We start from the raw sequence: 18,121 nt of genomic DNA, 5'->3' as shown, positions 1-18,121 counted from the left end.
ACAGTACAACTCTGATATCATTCGCCAAAATACAAGGCTCTAGTTGATACTGATTCAGAGAAGAACATTTTCAAAGTTCCATATATAAAAGCTAGCCTATAGTAAGTACATGTCACATACAGGGACGTGGCCATTTTTGACCTAAAGGCAATAATTTGGTCAATCATGGTAGAGAGTTAAACCCTTGTATCACATGCCAAATATCAAAGCTCAAGAGAAAAAGATTTTTAAAGTGTGGTAGCTGAAAACATATTTTTAACCAAAAAGACGGAAATGTTCAGGAACAATTTGAACAACTTTGAAAGAGGGGTACCCAGAGATCGTTTGTGTAAAGTTTCATCAAAATCCATTCAGTGGTTTTGGAGATGTTGTTTAAAGAAATTGTTGATGAAAAGTGACCACCCCCTCTGGCGGCCATGTTTTTTAACAAATCGGAATAATTTGAACAAAATTGGTAGAGGGTTACACAAGGACCATTTGTGCAAAATTATTTTAAAATCGGGCCAGCAGTTTCACACAAGAAGATTTTTTTAAATTTCCACTATATACATATAGTGAAAAGTGACCAGATTCAAACTTGACCTATAGAGCCTGAAGATTAACATTCTGACCAAGTTTCATTAAGATATGATTATAAATGTGGCCTCTACAGTGTAAACTAGCTTTTCCTTTGATTTGACCTGGTGACCTAGTTTTTGATTCTACATGACCCAGATTCAAACTGGACCTTGAGATCATCAAGATTAACATTCTGACCAAGTTTCATGAAGATACAGTCATAAATGTGGCCTCTACAGTGTTTAGAAGCTTTTCTTTTGATTTGACCTGGTGACCTAGTTTTTGACCCCAGATAACCCAAAATCAAACTCGTCCAAGCTTTTATTGAGGATAACATTCTGACCAAGTTTCATTAAGATTGGGCCAAAAATCTGTCCTCTAGAGTGTTAACAAGCTTTTCCTTTGATTTGACCTGGTGACCTAGTTTTTGACCCAAGATGACCCAATATCACCTCGTCCAAGATTTTATTGAGAGTAACATTCTGAACAAGTTTCATTAAGATTGGGCCAAAATTGTGACCTCTAGAGTGTTAACAGTCAAATTGTTGATGCTGACGCTGACAGACGGCGGACACAGGGTGATCACAAAAGCTCACCTTTGAGCACTTTGTGCTCAGGTGAGCTAAAAATTAATATCAGAAACTGTTATATTAAGCAATTCTGAACTCATAAATCTGGAAAAAGCCATCAAGCATGCACAAATAATTCTTTTTTTTTTTTTCAAATTTCCAGTAGAATATGACTGATTATACATCTCTATTGCTACAGGTTCCTTTTTTTATGGTAGGTTTACATAACAACCTTTTAGCTGCTTCTAATATATCTAATACTAATTTTGAATCTGTTGGTGATTTAAGACCGCCTAAATCATGAAACCATTTTACAGTGTAGAAAGCAGAAATCACAGGACGTGGTGTATTCACAGTTTGTTTTAATGAAGCCAAATATATTGCAAAATGCCAAATTTCCCAACTCTCAAACCCACTGGTCATTACACTTTGCCCACCTTTCCCAATGAGAAAAACTATGAAAACAAGTAAACATCAAAATCTTGCATAAAATATTTAAACACATATTACACATTTTTAAAGTAAGTCCATGCAATTCTCCCATTGCATTTAATTTCTCTGGCAATACTGCCTTATTTTTGGCAATTCTGCCTTATTTCCAGCAATTCTGCCTTATTTCTGGTAATGCTGCCTGACTTCCGGCATGGTACCTTATTTCCAGCAATTCTGCCTTATTTCTGGTAATGTTGCTTTACTTCCAGCAATGCTGTCTTATTTCCTGCAATTATGCTTTATTTCTGGTAATGCTGCCTTATTTCCAGCAATTCTGCCTTATTTCTAGCAATTCTGCCTTATTTCTGGTAATGCTGCCTGACTTCCGGCATGGTACCTTATTTCCAGCAATTCTGCCTTATTTCCAGCAATTCTGCCTTATTTCTGGTAATGCTGCCTGACTTCCGGCATGGTACCTTATTTCCAGCAATTCTGCCTTATTTCTGGTAATGTTGCTTTACTTCCAGCAATACTGTCTTATTTCCTGCAATTATGCTTTATTTCTGGTAATGCTGCCTTATTTCCAGCAATTCTGCCTTATTTCTAGCAATTCTGCCTTATTTCTGGTAATGCTGCCTGACTTCCGGCATGGTACCTTATTTCCAGCAATTCTGCCTTATTTCTGGTAATGTTGCTTTACTTCCAGCAATGCTGTCTTATTTCCTGCAATTATGCTTTATTTCTGGTAATGCTGCCTTATTTCCAGCAATTCTGCCTTATTTCTAGCAATTCTGCCTTATTTCTGGTAATGCTGCCTTATTTCCAGCAATTCTGCCTTATTTCCAGCAATTCTGCCTTATTTCTGGTAATGCTGCCTAACTTCTGGCAATGGTACCCTATTTCAGGCAATTCTGCCTTATTTCCATCTTTATATGTCTGCAAAAATAAACATATGAAGAAAAAAAATCAATAATGCATGAAAAATTATTTCTATATGACTAAAATATTACTCTGTAACATGCAAACTTGCACAAATTATACAATTTACACATTTTCAACATTTTTATTTGGCAATGCTGCCATATTTCTTGCAGTGCTGCCTTTTTTCAAGCAATGTTAAAATGTATTTCCAGCAAAGTTGTCATTTTCCCAGGCAATTTTGCCTGAACAAAATTTATTAGAGATTACTTTTGGATCATTCAAGATAAGGGAAATAACTAGCCCCATGTATGTCAATCAGAATAATCAATATTAACCTCCCTTGCTAAAGTCTAGATGTATCGCAAGCATTTGAAAAGGCAAGTCTATGTTGCCAAATATGCCCTTCTCAGACTTACTTCGAATGTAATACTCTTTGTATGTTGACAAATCTATCCAGTCTACAACACTGGATATGAATTTACCGTGGCAAAAAAATGCTGATATCTAGCAAGGGACTACTATGACACCATTTGCTCTGTTGGCTTTCATTTTAAATAATACTCTGTAAATAACAAGAATTGCAGGAACAAATAGCCCAATAAATTTCCCCAGTACTCTGTGAATGCATCAATTCCAGCTGATGACCAGTTCCAAAACCTAGAATAGAATTCAGAAACATTCACATTAGATTCTGATGCAAACCAGTCTACCTCAAACTGTCCAAATCTTTCTTGCAATAGATTAAAAACTTCAAACATAATTCCCCAGCCATCGAAATCTACAATTTTTGATAAATAAGACAAGAAGATTTTAAAGTTTTTTCCTATATGTCTATGAAGAATTTGGGAATCCCACTGGTTTGGGCCTCTTTTCACCCTAGGGGAATAATTTGAACAATTTTGGTAGAGGACCAATAGGCAATGCAACATACCAAATATCAAAAGCCTTGGCCTTGCAGTTTCAGGCAAGAAGATTTTTAAAGCTTTTCCCCACAGAAGTTGGGACACCCCAGGGCGGGGACTCTTTTCATCCCAGGGTAATAATTTGAATAATCTTAGTAGAGGACCATAAGGCAATGCTACATACCAAATATCAAAGGCCTAGGTCTTGTGGTTTCAGATGAGAAGATTTAAAAAAAAAATCCTATATAAGTTTATGTAAAACTTGGGATCCCCGTGGGGCCTCTTTTCACTCCAGGGGCATAATTTGAACAATCTTTATAGAGGACCATTAGATGATGTCACATGCCAAATGCTGAGGCCATGGCAACCAGAGTTCTGTGTGGAATTCAATCTTTGAACATTTTTGAAAGGGGGTGGGGGCACCCAATGACCATTTCTGTGAAGTTTGGTGTAAATCTGCTTAGTGGTTTTCAAGAAGATTTTTTTTTTAGAAAATGTTGACGGATGGACAATGGATGACACACATCAAATGGTCACAAAAGCTCTCCATGAGCCATTGGCTCAGGTGAGCTAATAATCAAAGAGCAATAACTGGAAGAAAAATCATTCAAACACTAAGACAATATGCACATCTCTTCTAGTTATTAAAGCTTCCTATGAAGTATGGCTAAATTCCTACCAAAGGTTGATGAGAAATACTCAAGGTAAGTATTGTACTATAGTATACTACTGTTGAATAGACTAATCAAAGAGCAGTAACTCTGTGAAAAATCATCTGACCTGAACACAAAGAAAATACGCATTATCTCCTTTTGATAATAAAGCTTCATATGAAGTTACGCTAAATTCCTACCAGTAGTTGCTGAGAAATATTCCAGACAAGAAGTGCAGGACGGAGGAAGTGGCAACTATATGCTTCCCATTTGGGAAGCATAAAAATCATCAATACGGTAAGGCAAGATAGCCAGATCAGGACTCGAACCTGAGACCTTCCTATAACTATGCTCATACAAAGTCTAGGCTGCTCTTCCATCTGAGCTACTTGGCCAACTTGCAATCTGTTGAGAAATTACAAACTTAACATCTTGTTGACAATTTACAAAATTAACATTTAAATTGTAGTATGCAACAAATATGTGCTTGCCCATAATTGTGCATTTTCATTTATCAGAACGCATGAGCTCAGAAATATCAGCATCTACAATGAAAGTAGAGATCTATACTAAAACCTCTTACATTGTTTATCTTTCCGCTGCTGCAACTGAATGTCTCCTTTGTAAATTACACTGAAATGAGAGTACTAAATAATTTATAAAATTACATACAATATATCCTTAAAAAAACATTTTGTACACAGATATCATAAAGTAAACCCTAATATTATTTGATTTCAGTATGCTATTGAAATGTGAATGTATTTATTTTTTATTTATCTAGTTTGACAGCACATTTTGAAGTCCTGAAAGTCCTCAAAATATAGGAGTCAAGACAGTTAAGCTTGTACGCAAAATAACTGTAGCTAATCAACTTACCTTAAAAATCGTTTCAAATAATTTGTTATCCAAACACTAATAAGGATTTTATTTTTATTTTGTTTGGTTTAACATCGCACTGATACAATTATAGGTCATATGGCAACATTCCAGCTTTGATGGCGGAGGAAGACCCCAGTTGCCCCTTCGTGCATTATTCCATCACTAGCGGGCACCTGGGTAGAACCACCGACCTTCTGTAAGCCAGCTGGATGGCCTCCTCGCATGAAGAATTCAACGCCCCGAGTGAGGCTCTAACCCACATCGATGAGTGGCAAAGTGAGCGACCTAAACCATCCTGCCACAGAGGCCCCCACTAACAAAGAATACACATGGTACCGTAATCGAGTTTGGGTATACAGACCTAGGAAAATGGCATGAAAACTAGAAAATGCTTTTGTAAAAAAGCGCATGTCTCCCCCAATGCAAAGTCCTATAGGCAAGAAGTCAATAGGGGTCAGGAGCGAAAGTCAAAGAGACACTGATGGTTGGCTGCAAATAGGATCATCTACTTGGCATGTCCAGTCATCCCGCTAAATTTCAACACTCTTGGCCTAGTGGTTCTCAAGTCACTGTTCAGGCTCCTGTGACCTTGATCAAGTGATCTCAAAATAAATAGGGGTCATCTACTCTGCATGTCCAATCATCCTATTAAGTTTCAACATTGTAGGTCAATTGGATCTCAAGTTATTTCCAAAAAATGATTTTACATGAACAGGCCACTGTGACCTTGACCTTTAATAGACTGACCCCAAAATCAATAGGGGTCATCTACTCTGCATGTTCAATCATCCTATGAAGTTTCAACATTCTGGGTCAAGTGGTTCTCAAGTTATTCATCGGAACTGGTTATCAATGTTCAGGCCCCTGTGACCTTGACCTTTAACAGAGTGACCCCAAAAACAATAGGGGTCATTTACTCTGCATGAACAATCATCCTATGAAGTTTCAACATTCTGGGTCGAGAGGATCTCAAGTTATTGATTGGAAATGGTTTTCCATGTTCAGGCCCCTGTGGCCTTGACCTTTAACAGAGTGACCCTAAAATCGTTAGGGATCATTTACTCTGCATGACCAATCATCCTATGAAGTTTCATCATTCTGGGTCAAGTGGTTCTCAAGTTACTGACCGGCAATGGTTTTCAATGTTTGGGCCCCTTTGACCTTGACCTTTCATAGAGTGAACCCAAAATCGTTAGGGGTCATCTACTCTGCATGATCAATCATCCTATTAAGTTTCAACATTCTGGGTCAAGTGGTTCTGAAGTTACTGACCTGAAATGATTTTCAATGTTCAGGCCCCTGTGACCTTGACCTTTAATGGAGTGACCCCAAAATCAATAGGGGTCATCTACTTTGCATGTACAATCATCCTATGAAGTTTCAACATTCTGGGTCAAGTGGTTCTCTAGTTATTGATTGGAAATGGTTTTCAATGTTCAGGCCCCTGTGACCTTGACCTTTGACGGAGTGACCCCAAAATCAATAGGGGTCATCTCTTCTTGACCAATCATCCTATGAAGTTTCAACATTCTGGGTCAAGTGGTTCTCTAGTTATTGATCGGAAATGGTTTTCAATGTTCAGGCCCCTGTGACCTTGACCTTTGACGGAGTGACCCCAAAATCAATAGGGGTCATCTACTCTTCATGACCAATCATCCTATTAAGTTTCAACATTCTGGGTCAAGTGGTTCTCTAGTTATTGATCGGAAATGGTTTTCAATGTTCAGGCCCCTGTGACCTTGACCTTTGACGGAGTGACCCCAAAAACTATAGGGGTAGTCTACTCCAGCAGCCCTACAACCCTATGAAGTTTGAAGGTTCTAGGTCAAATGGTTCTCCAGTTATTGCTCGGAAATGAAGTGTGACGTACGGACGGACGGAAGGACGGACGGAAGGACGGATGGAAGGACGGACAGACGGATGGACAGGGCAAAAACAATATGTCTCCTGGGGGAGACATAAAAATGGTAGTCGCATATAAACGACAGAACTTTTTAAAATACAGATTATACCGGTATATGTCTAGTGCTTAATTTTATTAAATATCTATATAAACTTTTCACCTCTTTTTTGAGGAAATGTTATATAGCTTTTTGAGCTTCATTGAATCTGCTGACTGCATTTTCCTTGAGAGAATGGCCACATAAACCTCCTTCCATCATGCCAAGCTTCCTCTGGCACTCTTTGGCTCACCCTGTAATCATACACCGTGAATTACATCATATTTTTTATGTCTCATTCATCCCTAACTGTTTTACAGAAAAGGGGAATGACTATAGTTTATAGGCATAATTTTACCAGATCACTCTCCATTAGAATTACAGTGAAATACAGTCCTGTATTTCATTTGACCTGGTCAAATGAAAACTGCAACACAGACTCAATACAAGAAAAATCTCCAGTGTCTCTCCATGCATTTAATTCTAACAAGCAAATTCAGTGAATTCATATCCCCCGCCAAGTAAGTTGATGTGTGAATGAAGGGAGAATAATTTGAAAGATATATTCTTTCAAGATATGCAAAAGTTATGTACAAAAGGATGGTGCAATGGTTTGTTGGTTCCTTTTTTCTGGAAAAAGCTCTCCTCTATATAGTAATCTATAAGTTTCATGAAGATGCATCAATGGATTACTTTGTTTTGTAGGAATTTATGAATTTTAAAACAAATAAATGGCAATTACTATGCAGTTACTGAAGAGATTAGGAAGAAAGATGCACATGCATAACTGCCCTATAGTGATCTATATTAAACTTTTGTTTTAAACATGAAGATCCATCAATGGATTCCTTTGTTATGAGGGAATGTATGGTTTGTAAAATAATGAAAGGGCAATAACTCTGGTTAATGAAGAGATCCTGATAACTAAGCATGTACCACTGCCCTATAGTGATCTAAATTTGTGTAAAGTTTCATGAAGATCCATCAATAGGTTACTTAGATACTGGTACAGTCAAAATCAAAGGCCTGAAGGGCCTGAGTCGGCTAATGATTGATGTACTGACAGTATAGTCTACCAGTTTCAGTTTGTTTTTAGTTTTTTTCTTAAAATTTCATAACACAGCTCGATATTTACCCAAAATATTATATCCGGATACGATTACACTTTTCTCCAGTTTCAACAATATATTTTACAAATTGTGATGATATGGAGACATTAAGCAGCAATTGGCAGTATCTGACATTGAAGTTTATGGTTAAATTACCTCTTATTTAAATCTTTTCATAAAAAAGTTGTTTCGTTTCGTGAAAGCAGCCAAACATAGACGATCTACTTTCGATTTCAAAAACTACAAGAAAATACAATTAAATGTTTCGCCGATTTATTTCTCGAAAAATAAGAATTAAAATCATTTTTAATATCAGTAGTAACTAAACAAACCAGTAAGAGCTTCTTCTTCCAATAATTTATCCATTTACTGACTGCAAAATTCAACCCACGCAAAGTTTATAGAAATCATACGATGCATGTATACGTTCAATGTGGGAGAATTAAGGTTGATCGGCTATGTTACCTAACGCATCCAGACGATTCAGATTTTGTTTTTAAAAAAGCATTGTGTGCATTTCTGTAATTTTATATATGTTTTTATACGCTTAGAAATTATTAGACATGCGTATTTGCATTATTTCTATACATAATTTACGCTAATACGCATCTTATCTGGAGCCCTGTGGAACTATTTTTTGTCTTTCGCTGGATGTTACGCAAGCTTTGTAAGCCTGCGCAATTCTTAAAATGCACATTCATGCTTAATGAATTACATTCGAGCATTGCACAATTACAAGTTATAAATATGACAGATTACATTGTATATTGGTCATAGCAAAAGGAATTGACACAACTTGACTTCATTCATGCAGTGAACTGTTTGAAATTTGAGAAATCTAATGGAACTACATCCCTTCACGTGTTATTCGGTCCATTTAGAGAATCGCTGAACAGCAAGGACTCGTCAAAAGGCTTTCAGCCTTTAGCCGACTCAAAAACTTATTTTTTAATAAATCAATGGAGGAAATTCAGCTTTTACTGAGTCAAGGGAGGTAATACTAAATGTGAGCTAATAAATAATCATGTGAGGTTTAGTGATTCTAGCTGAAACATTTTTTTAATAATAAGCATTTTCATTTGGATTAGTTTTCCAAATGAAGGGGGAATACTCTGCTTTTACTTGGTCAAGGGGAATAATACTAAGTGTGAGCAAAGTTCATGTGCTAATGAATAATTATTTGAAGTTTGGTTATTCTAGCTAAAATACTTTTTGAATTATAAGCATTTTCTGTTTCTGACAGACAATGCCAAAACAATATCACTCTACCTACAGTGAGGGATAATAATAATACAGGATTTCATTCTGATAGGAAATTGAATATGGAAGTAACAGTTACAGGAATGGTTTTTGATTACTGATTTTTACTATTTTTATTTTATCTTATTATTGATTTTTGATATTATATGAATTTGAAGCTGTTATTATGATGTGTTTGTCTACTGCTTTGGTGTGTTATCTAATTCTGACCAACCATTAAGAAGATAATATTATGTTGAAAAGGCTCGATAAAAAAATGAGCAGTAACTCTATTAAAATCTTTACCAAATTATTGGCAATAATATGTGCAACTATACATTTCATCTGTTGATCAAATACCTACCTACAATTTTGGATTATTAGGCCAGACAAAATTAAAAGGCTGTAACTAAATGAAAAATCCTTCCACCATAAAATCCTTAAAACATGTGCAACGGGGCTATGTACTGACCATTCTTACGAAATTTCATTCAAATCTCAAAACTAGTTACGAGAAACTGTCTGGACAACTTTTGTTAAAGTATGACCTGACAGGGAGCCTTCATCTTGAAAAAATATCTGAACCATAGATGCACAACAAGACTACAAATAATTCCTGTAAGTCTCAATGCAATATGGTCAGGCCTTAGACAGATCAACTGCAGTCATGATAAAAGGGAAGACAGACAAACCGTTGAGTGAGCAAAGGCAGAAAAAATATGTTCCCATGATATGTAGGGAGACAAAATCAAATACTTTCACAGTTCAGAGTTTTCTTTGTAGGCTTGTTGAAGATTGATATAGATGATTATGGAAAATGAAGAACAAACCCAACTGGATATTCCCGTTATTTCCATGTTAAATTTTTTCGAAAGCTTCTTGTATAGACAATATCTTTGGTACTTTAAAAGATAATGATTTGAAATTGAAAATATTTCTTTATAATCATCATCTGAATGTGTTGTAACAATCCCCATAACTCTAATATGTATTTTTGACCAAATTATGCCCCTTTCATACTTAATCTTTTTAGCCCAGCTGAGTCAAAAGCTCATGGTGAGCTTTTGTGACCGCTCAATGTCAGTCGTGCGTCGTGAGTCATGTGTCCGTCAACATTTTCTTAAAAAATCCTTTTCTTGAAAACCACTGGGCAGAATTACACTTAACTTCACAGGAATGATCCTTGGGTGGTCCCCTTTCAAAATTGTTCAATTTATAATCTTTGGCTCCCTTTAAATTCCTTGGTATTGTTAAAAAAACTTTCTTTTCATTATGAATCTATAGCTCCCTTTAAAATCTTTGGCTCCTTTTAAAATGTTTGGTATCATTTAAAATATTCCTTCTAATTTAAAATCTTTGGCTCCCTTTAAATCCTTTGGTATTGTTAAGAAACTTTCTTTTTATTATGAATCTTTAGCTCCCTTTAAAATCTTTGGTATCATTTAAAATCTTTCTTATAATTTAAAATCTTTTTCTCACTTTAAAATCCTTGGTTTCATTTAAAATCTTTCTTCTAATTTAAAATTTTTAGATTCTTTTCAATCTTTGGCTTCATTAAAAATATTTCTTCTAATTTAAAATCTTTGGCTTACTTTAAATTCTTTGGTTTCGTTAAAAAACTTTCTTTTTATTATGAATCTTTAGCTCCCTTTAAAATCTTTGGCTTCATTAAAAATATTTCTTCTAATTTTAAATCTTTAGATTCTTTTCAATCTTTGGCTTCATTAAAAATCTTCCTTTTAATTTTAAATCTTTGGCTCGCTTTAAATTCTTTAATTTCGTTAAAAAACTTTCTAAAACTGATGCTAAAATATTAAGAAAGTAGGTCAGTAGGTCAAATTCATGGTTACTGAAATTCAGTTTTAAGATCGGTTTGCTGAACTGTACATGTCATCCAAATTTCAAGGCTGTATCTTAAAAAACAAGAATGTAGGTCAGTAGGTCACATTCATGGTCACTGAGTCAGTTTTAAGATCCGTGAACAAAACTATACATGTCATTCAAATTCCAAGGCTGTATCTTAAAAAACAAGAAAGTAGGTCAGTAGGTCACATTACTCACGACCAAGATTCGAACTCGACCAAAAGGTCATCAAGGTTAACATTAATGTGGCCTCTAGAGTGTTAACTAGCTATTCTGTCGATTTGATCTGGTGACCTAGTTTTTTACCCCAGATGACCAAGATTCGAACTCGACCAAAAGGTCATCAAGGTTAACATTAATGTGGCCTCTAGAGTGTTAACTAGCTATTCTGTCGATTTGATCTGGTGACCTAGTTTTTTACCCCAGATGACAAAGATTCAAACTTGACCTAAAGACCATCAAGGTTAATATTCTGACCAAGTTTCATGAAGGTACAGTCATAAATGTGGTTTCTAGAGTGTTTACACGCTTTTCCTTTGATTTTACCTTGTGACCTAGTAAAGATTGGGCCAAAATTGTGACCTCTAGAGTGTTAACAGTCAAACTGTTGACGACGGACGACAGACACAGGGTGATCACAAAAGCTCACCTTGAGCTTTAGCTGTTTTTGAACAAGAAAGTAGGTGAGTAGGTCATTATTAAGACAATTCAAGATGAACAAGTCTATGTAAAACAAGGGACTACCCTGGCATGGCCTATACTGGCCCCAGGGTCACGATTTGAACAATCTTGGTAGAGAACCACTAGAGCATAAGGCTCTGGGCCTTATGATTTAAGACAATAATGTTTTTAAAGGTTTTTCCTTGTACAAGACTATTTAAATCATGTGCCCCCAGGGCAGGGCCATATTTGACCCCAGGGAAATAATTTGAACTAGAAGATGCTTTTGTAAAAAAGCACATGTCTCCCCCAATGCATAGTCATATAGGCAGGAAGTCAACAGGGGACAGGAGCAAAAGTCTAAGCAACACTGGTGGCTGGATGCAATAAGAATAATCTATTTGGCATGTCCAATCATTCCACAAAGTTTCAACATTCTGGGCTAAGTGGTTCTCAACTTATAAACTGGAAACTGTTTTCCATGTTCAAGACCATATGACCTTGGCCCATGATTGGGTGACCCCAAAATCAGTAGGGGTCATCTACTCTGCATGTCCAATCATCCTATGAAGTTTCAAAATTCTGGGCCAAGTAGTTCTCAAGTTACTGACCGGAAATGTTTTTCCATGTTCAGGCCCCTGTGACCTTGACCTTTAATAGAGTGATCCCAAAATCTATATGGGTCATCTACTACGCATATCCAATCATCCTATGAAGTTTCAACATTCTGAATCAAGTGGTTCTCAAGTTATTGATCGGAAATGGTTTTTCATGTTCAGGCTCCTGTGACCTTGACCTTTAATGGAGTGACCCGAAAATAAATAGGGGTCATCTACTCTGCATATCCAATCATCCTATGAAGTTTCAACATTCTGGGTCTAGTCGTTCTCAAGTTATAGATCGGAAATAGTTTTCCATGTTCAGGTCCCTGTGACCTTGACCTTAATCCAAATGACCCAAAAATCAATAGGGGTCATCTACTCTGCATGACCAATCATCCTATTATGTTTCAACATTCTTGGTCAAGTCGTTCTCAAGTTACTGATCAGAAATGGTTTTCCATGTTCAGGTCCCTGTGACTTTGACCTTCAATGGAGTGACCCCAAAATCTATAGGGGGGGTCATCTACTCTGCATGACCAATCATCCTATGAAGTTTCAACATTCTTGGTCAAGTCGTTCTCAAGTTATTGATCGGAAATGGTTTTCCATGTTCAGGCCCCTGTGACCTTGACCTTCAATGGAGTGGCCCCAAAATCAATAGGGGTCATCTACTCTGCATGCCCAATCATCCTATGAAGTTTCAACGTTCTGGGTCAAGTCGTTCTCAAGTTATTGATCGGAAATGGTTTTCCATGTTCAGGCCCCTGTGACCTTGACCTTCATCCGAATGACCCCAAAATCAATAGGAGTCATCTACTCTGCATGAACAATCATCCTATGAAGTTTCAACATTCTTGGTCAAGTCATTCTTAAGTTACTGATTGGAAATGGTTTTCCATATTCAGGCCCCTGTGACCTTGACCTTCATCCGAAAGACCCCAAAATCAATAGGAGTCATCTACTCTGCATGAACAATCATCCTATGAAGTTTCAACATTCTTGGTCAAGTCATTCTCAAGTTACTGATTGGAAATGGTTTTCCATGTTCAGGCCCGTGACCTTGACCTTTGACGGAGTGGCCCCAAAATCAATAGGGGTCATCTACTCTGCATGACTAATCATCCTATGAAGTTTCAACATTCTGGGCCAAGTCGTTCTCACGTTATTGCTCGGAAATGGTTTCCCATGTTCAGGCCCCTGTGACCTTGACCTTCAACGGAGTGACCAAAAAATCAATAGGGGTCATCTACTCTGCATGACCAATCATCCTATGAAGTTTCAACATTCTGGGTCAAGTGATTCTCAAGTTATTGATAGGAAATGGTTTTCCATGTTCAGGCCCCTGTGACCTTGACCTTTGGCCCCAAAAACAATAGCGGTCGTCTCCTCCATAAGCCCAACCAACCTATGAAGTTTGAAGGTTCTAGGTCAAATGGTTCTCCAGTTATTGCTCGGAAATGAAGTGTGACGAACGTACAGATGGACGGACAGGGTAAAAACAATATGTCTCCCCGAGAGGGGAGGGGGAGACATAATAAACTTTCTATAAAGATCAAATGAAAAGTACTGCCTCTATCACATACACAAGGGTTATATTTTATTTGACCTAATGACCTAGTTTTTGATCCCGGATGACCCATTTTCAAACTTGGCCTAGACTTCATCAAGGTAATCATTCTGACAAAATTTCATGAAGATCAGTTGAAAAATACAGCCTCTATCCCATACACAAGCTAAATTTTGACAGACAGACGACAGACTGCAGACAGACGACGGATATTGGACGATCACAAAAACTCACCTGAGCACTGCTCAGGTGAACTAAAAACTTGGTAAAGGCCAACTAAATGATGCTACATACCAAATATCAAAGCCCTAGGCCCTGCAGTTAATGACAAGAAGATTTTCAAAGTTTTTCCCTAAATAAGTCTATATATACCATGTCATCCCCGGGGCCGAGCCATATTTGAACCTAGGGGGATAATTTGAACAATCTTTGTAGAGAACCACTAGATGATGCTACATACCAAATATCAAAGCCCTAGGACCTGTGGTTTTGGACAAGAAAATTTTTAAAGTTTTCCCTATATATAAGTTTATGTAAACCATGTGACCCCCAAGGGCAGGGCCATATTTGACTCTAGGGAGATAATTTGAACAATCTTTGTAGAGAACCACTAGATGATGCTACATACCAAATAACAAAGCCCTATGACCTGTGGTTTCGGACAAGACGATTTTTAAAGTTTTTCCTTTTGGTTTCCATGGCAAGCAGAGTTCTGTATGGAATTCAATTCTTTGAACAATTTTTGAAGACCATCCAAAGAACATCCCTGTGAAAGTTCATCAAAATTGGCCTAGTGGTTTAGAAGATGTTGTTTAAAGGAAGGTGTGGCCAGACGGACGGTGAGCGATCACAATAGCTCACCCCTGAGCACTTTGTGCTCAGGTGAGCTAAAAATATGGCTAAGATTTTGTCAGCATTTAACCATATTCATAACTTACACTCACATAAAAACTTCCACCATTTTTATCAGTATGTGTATTTTTTTCAAATTTCTGGGCATCAAGTGATATGAAGAGTTAAAAATATAAGTAAGATCAATATAGGTATCTAGAGGCCAGGATATCATAGGTTGCCTACTAATGAAGAAAACCAGTCAGATTAGTGTTTCTTTTTTCTACCACCACCTACCAGCTCTCTCTTTCATTACTTAATATAGCACAGGGAAACAGAAAAAGGTTGATATCTAGTTAAAGTTAAGGAAATTTTTTTTGAATATATCTCCATACAAGAGGGTCATTGACCCTAAAGTGCTCACCTGTGTACAAGGCTTCAAGTGTGTTTATGTAACATACTGTTACAAGTACAAAGTTAGATTTCTTTTATGTTAGCCTAATAAAAGTGTATTATATACATGTCACACACATTTTTGAACATTACATAGGGCAATAATCTGAATAGTAGACAGTACAACTCTGATATCACACGCCAAATATCAAGACTTTACCTATTATGAATTCAGAGAAGAAGATTTTCAAAGTTTCTTATATATAAGCCTACAGCAAGTACATGTCGCACACAGGGGCATGGACATTTTTTACCTTAGGGCAATAATTTGGACAATTATGGTAGAGACCCTTATATCACATGTCAAATATCAAAGCTTGAGAAAGAAAGATTTTTAAAGTCTGATAGCTGAAACCCTATTTCTAGCCAAAAAGACCCATATGTGCAATAAACCAGAACCATTTAAAAAACTTTAAAAGAGGGCTACCCAGAGATCATCTGTGTAAAGTTTCATCAAATCCATTCAGTATTTTTGGAGATGTGTTGATGAAAGGTGACGACACCCTCTGGCGGCCATGTTTTAAAACAAATCAAACAATTTTGAACTCTATCTGTAGAAGGTCAGACAAGAACCATTTGTGTAAAATTATTGAAAAATTGGGCTAAAAGTTTTATACAAGACATTTCGTCACCTTGGCGCAGAAAGTAAATAAGTCCTTCTTTAAGTCAGTGCAGTTATTATCCACTTCTTGCGTTGAGGTGATGAGACACTTCTACTATATACATATAGGAAAAAGTGACCACGCCCCCTGGCAGCCATGTTTTTTGACGAATCGGAAAGGATCACACAAGAACCATTTGTGTAAAATTATTTTAAAATCTGGCGCACAGTTTCACAAAAGCAGATTTAGCAAGTTTCCACTATATACATATAGGGAAAAGTGACTATGCCCTCTAATGGCTATGTTTTTTGACGAATCTGAATAATATGAACAATCTTGGGAAAGGACTACGCAAGAACTATTTGTATAAAATTATTTTAAAATCGGGTGAGCAGTTTCACACGAGAACATTTTTAAAGTTTTAATTTTAAATTTTAAAGGATTGGGGCCTCCGTGGCCAAGTGGTTAAGGTCGCTGACTTCAAATCACTTGCCCCTCATCGATGTGGGTTCAAGCCTCACTCGAGGCGTTGAATTCTTCATGTGAGGAAACCATCCAGCTGGCTTACAGAAGGTTGGTGGTTCTACCCAGGTGCCCGCTCGTGATGAAATTATGCATGGAGGGGCACCTGGGCTCTTCCTCCACCACTAAAGCTGGAAAGTTGCCATATGACCTATCATGTGTCGGTGCCACGTTAAATCCAACAAAAAACAAAAAAAACGTTTTCACTATTAGACATACACGGAAAAGTGACGAATGAAAGTAATTTGAGCAATCTTGGTAGAGGGTCACACAAGGACCATTAAATTATGTGTAAAAAATTTTTAAAATCTGGTTTGCAGTTTCACAAAAGATTTTTTAAATTTCTACTATATACATACAGGGAAAAGTGATCTAGCCCCTGGCGGCCATGTTTTTTGACGATTTTGTATAATTTGAACAATCTTGGTAGAGGATGACATAAGGACGGACCATTGGTTTAGGAGAAGATGTTGTTTGAAGATTTTTCTATTTTTAGCACTGGCTGCCCCTATGTGCAACTAAGCGGAACCATTTGAACAATTTTGGTAGAGGACCATCCAAGGAACATCCATACAGTTTCATCAAAATCCACTAAGTGGTTTTGGAGAAGATGTGTTTCACACAATAATTATTGTTGACGACGGACGGACGAACAAACACACGCATGACCGACACAGCATGATCACAATAGCTCACCCTCAGAGCACTGCTCAGTTGAGCTTAAAACAAAATTGTTCTCCATTACCTGTGTGACTCACTTATTCAATATCTGTAGTAATCAGGATTAAGCTGTGATTAAGTTTTCATGGCAGAACCTAGACTAAAATTCATCAGTGCTAAAATCTGTTTCAATACGGATTTAAGGCTCATCACACAAGTACCATATTTTAAAGTTTTGACAGCATGATGTATATGTATGTTTGTAAAAGCCAAAGGCATTGTACAAATGCTGATTTGCCAATAAACTGAAACTGAAACTATATTATAAATAATACTGTATCTGGTTCTGTATTTCTTACATGAATGAAAAGGAAAAATCATGATGTTTCCTACAGAACCATAAGCATCAATAAGTTAAGGCAGTAAGAAATTACAAACATGATAAAACCTGGAGCTCTACAAACATGACAAAACCTGGAATCGAACTCTACAAACATGACAAAACCGGAAGCTCTACAAACATGACAAAACCGGGAGCTCTACAAACATGACAAAACCTGAAATCTTTTCACCCAAGGTCTTCTGATACTGTTTGACGAGACCTTTTTCAATTTCTTGTAAACAGTTCCAGTATCTTCATGCTTCCTTTTGGATGAACTCTTGTTTGTTGATGGATCTGTATTTTATGCTTACCAAAAATTCCAAATTATAGGTATTTATAGTTATTTTGGCCAAATGTAGGATTTTATAGGTTATTATAGGTAAAGGCCCAAAATATTGGAAAATATAGGTAACTTGATGCCCTGCAATTAACATATCAATCTTTTCCTTGACCTTGGCCAGGCTGCTTGCACCACTTGGATCACTCTTGACTACAGAATTCCATATCAGAACCTTCAACAAGATCGCCTACAAGGTAGTTCCGGTCAATACATGGAATGGCAGACACCTTCCACCAGGTATCACTGTCTGTAGGTTTCTTCTCAACAATGTAATCTGTAAGTGACATAAACATCATTTATTTATTAGTATGAATATTATGAAATCTATTTATTTCATGAGGATGAAGATTCCTGGATTTGGTCTTAAAGGCTATTTCGTGTGGATATGATTAAATGGATTTCAAATTCAAATTGGAATTTCACTTTTTCATTGG

General features: G+C 36.8%; 1 long non-coding RNA gene across 1 annotated transcript; it reads right to left on the bottom strand.

Moving 5' to 3' along the window:
- Positions 1–1,241: 1,241 nt before the first annotated feature.
- On the bottom strand, positions 1,242–17,931 carry LOC123562797 (uncharacterized). The gene is made up of 4 exons (XR_006688643.2): positions 17,800–17,931; positions 6,981–7,111; positions 4,619–4,668; positions 1,242–2,495 (listed from the first exon to the last, which is right to left on the bottom strand). It is a non-coding gene; the product is annotated as an uncharacterized LOC123562797 (long non-coding RNA).
- Positions 17,932–18,121: the final 190 nt, after the last annotated feature.

This window comes from Mercenaria mercenaria, chromosome 2, assembly GCF_021730395.1.
Source record: "Mercenaria mercenaria strain notata chromosome 2, MADL_Memer_1, whole genome shotgun sequence".
In the NCBI taxonomy this organism is placed as follows: domain Eukaryota; kingdom Metazoa; phylum Mollusca; class Bivalvia; order Venerida; family Veneridae; genus Mercenaria; species Mercenaria mercenaria.
The sequence above is the reverse complement of the archived record's forward strand: the minus strand, read 5'-3'. Positions and strand labels throughout refer to the sequence as shown.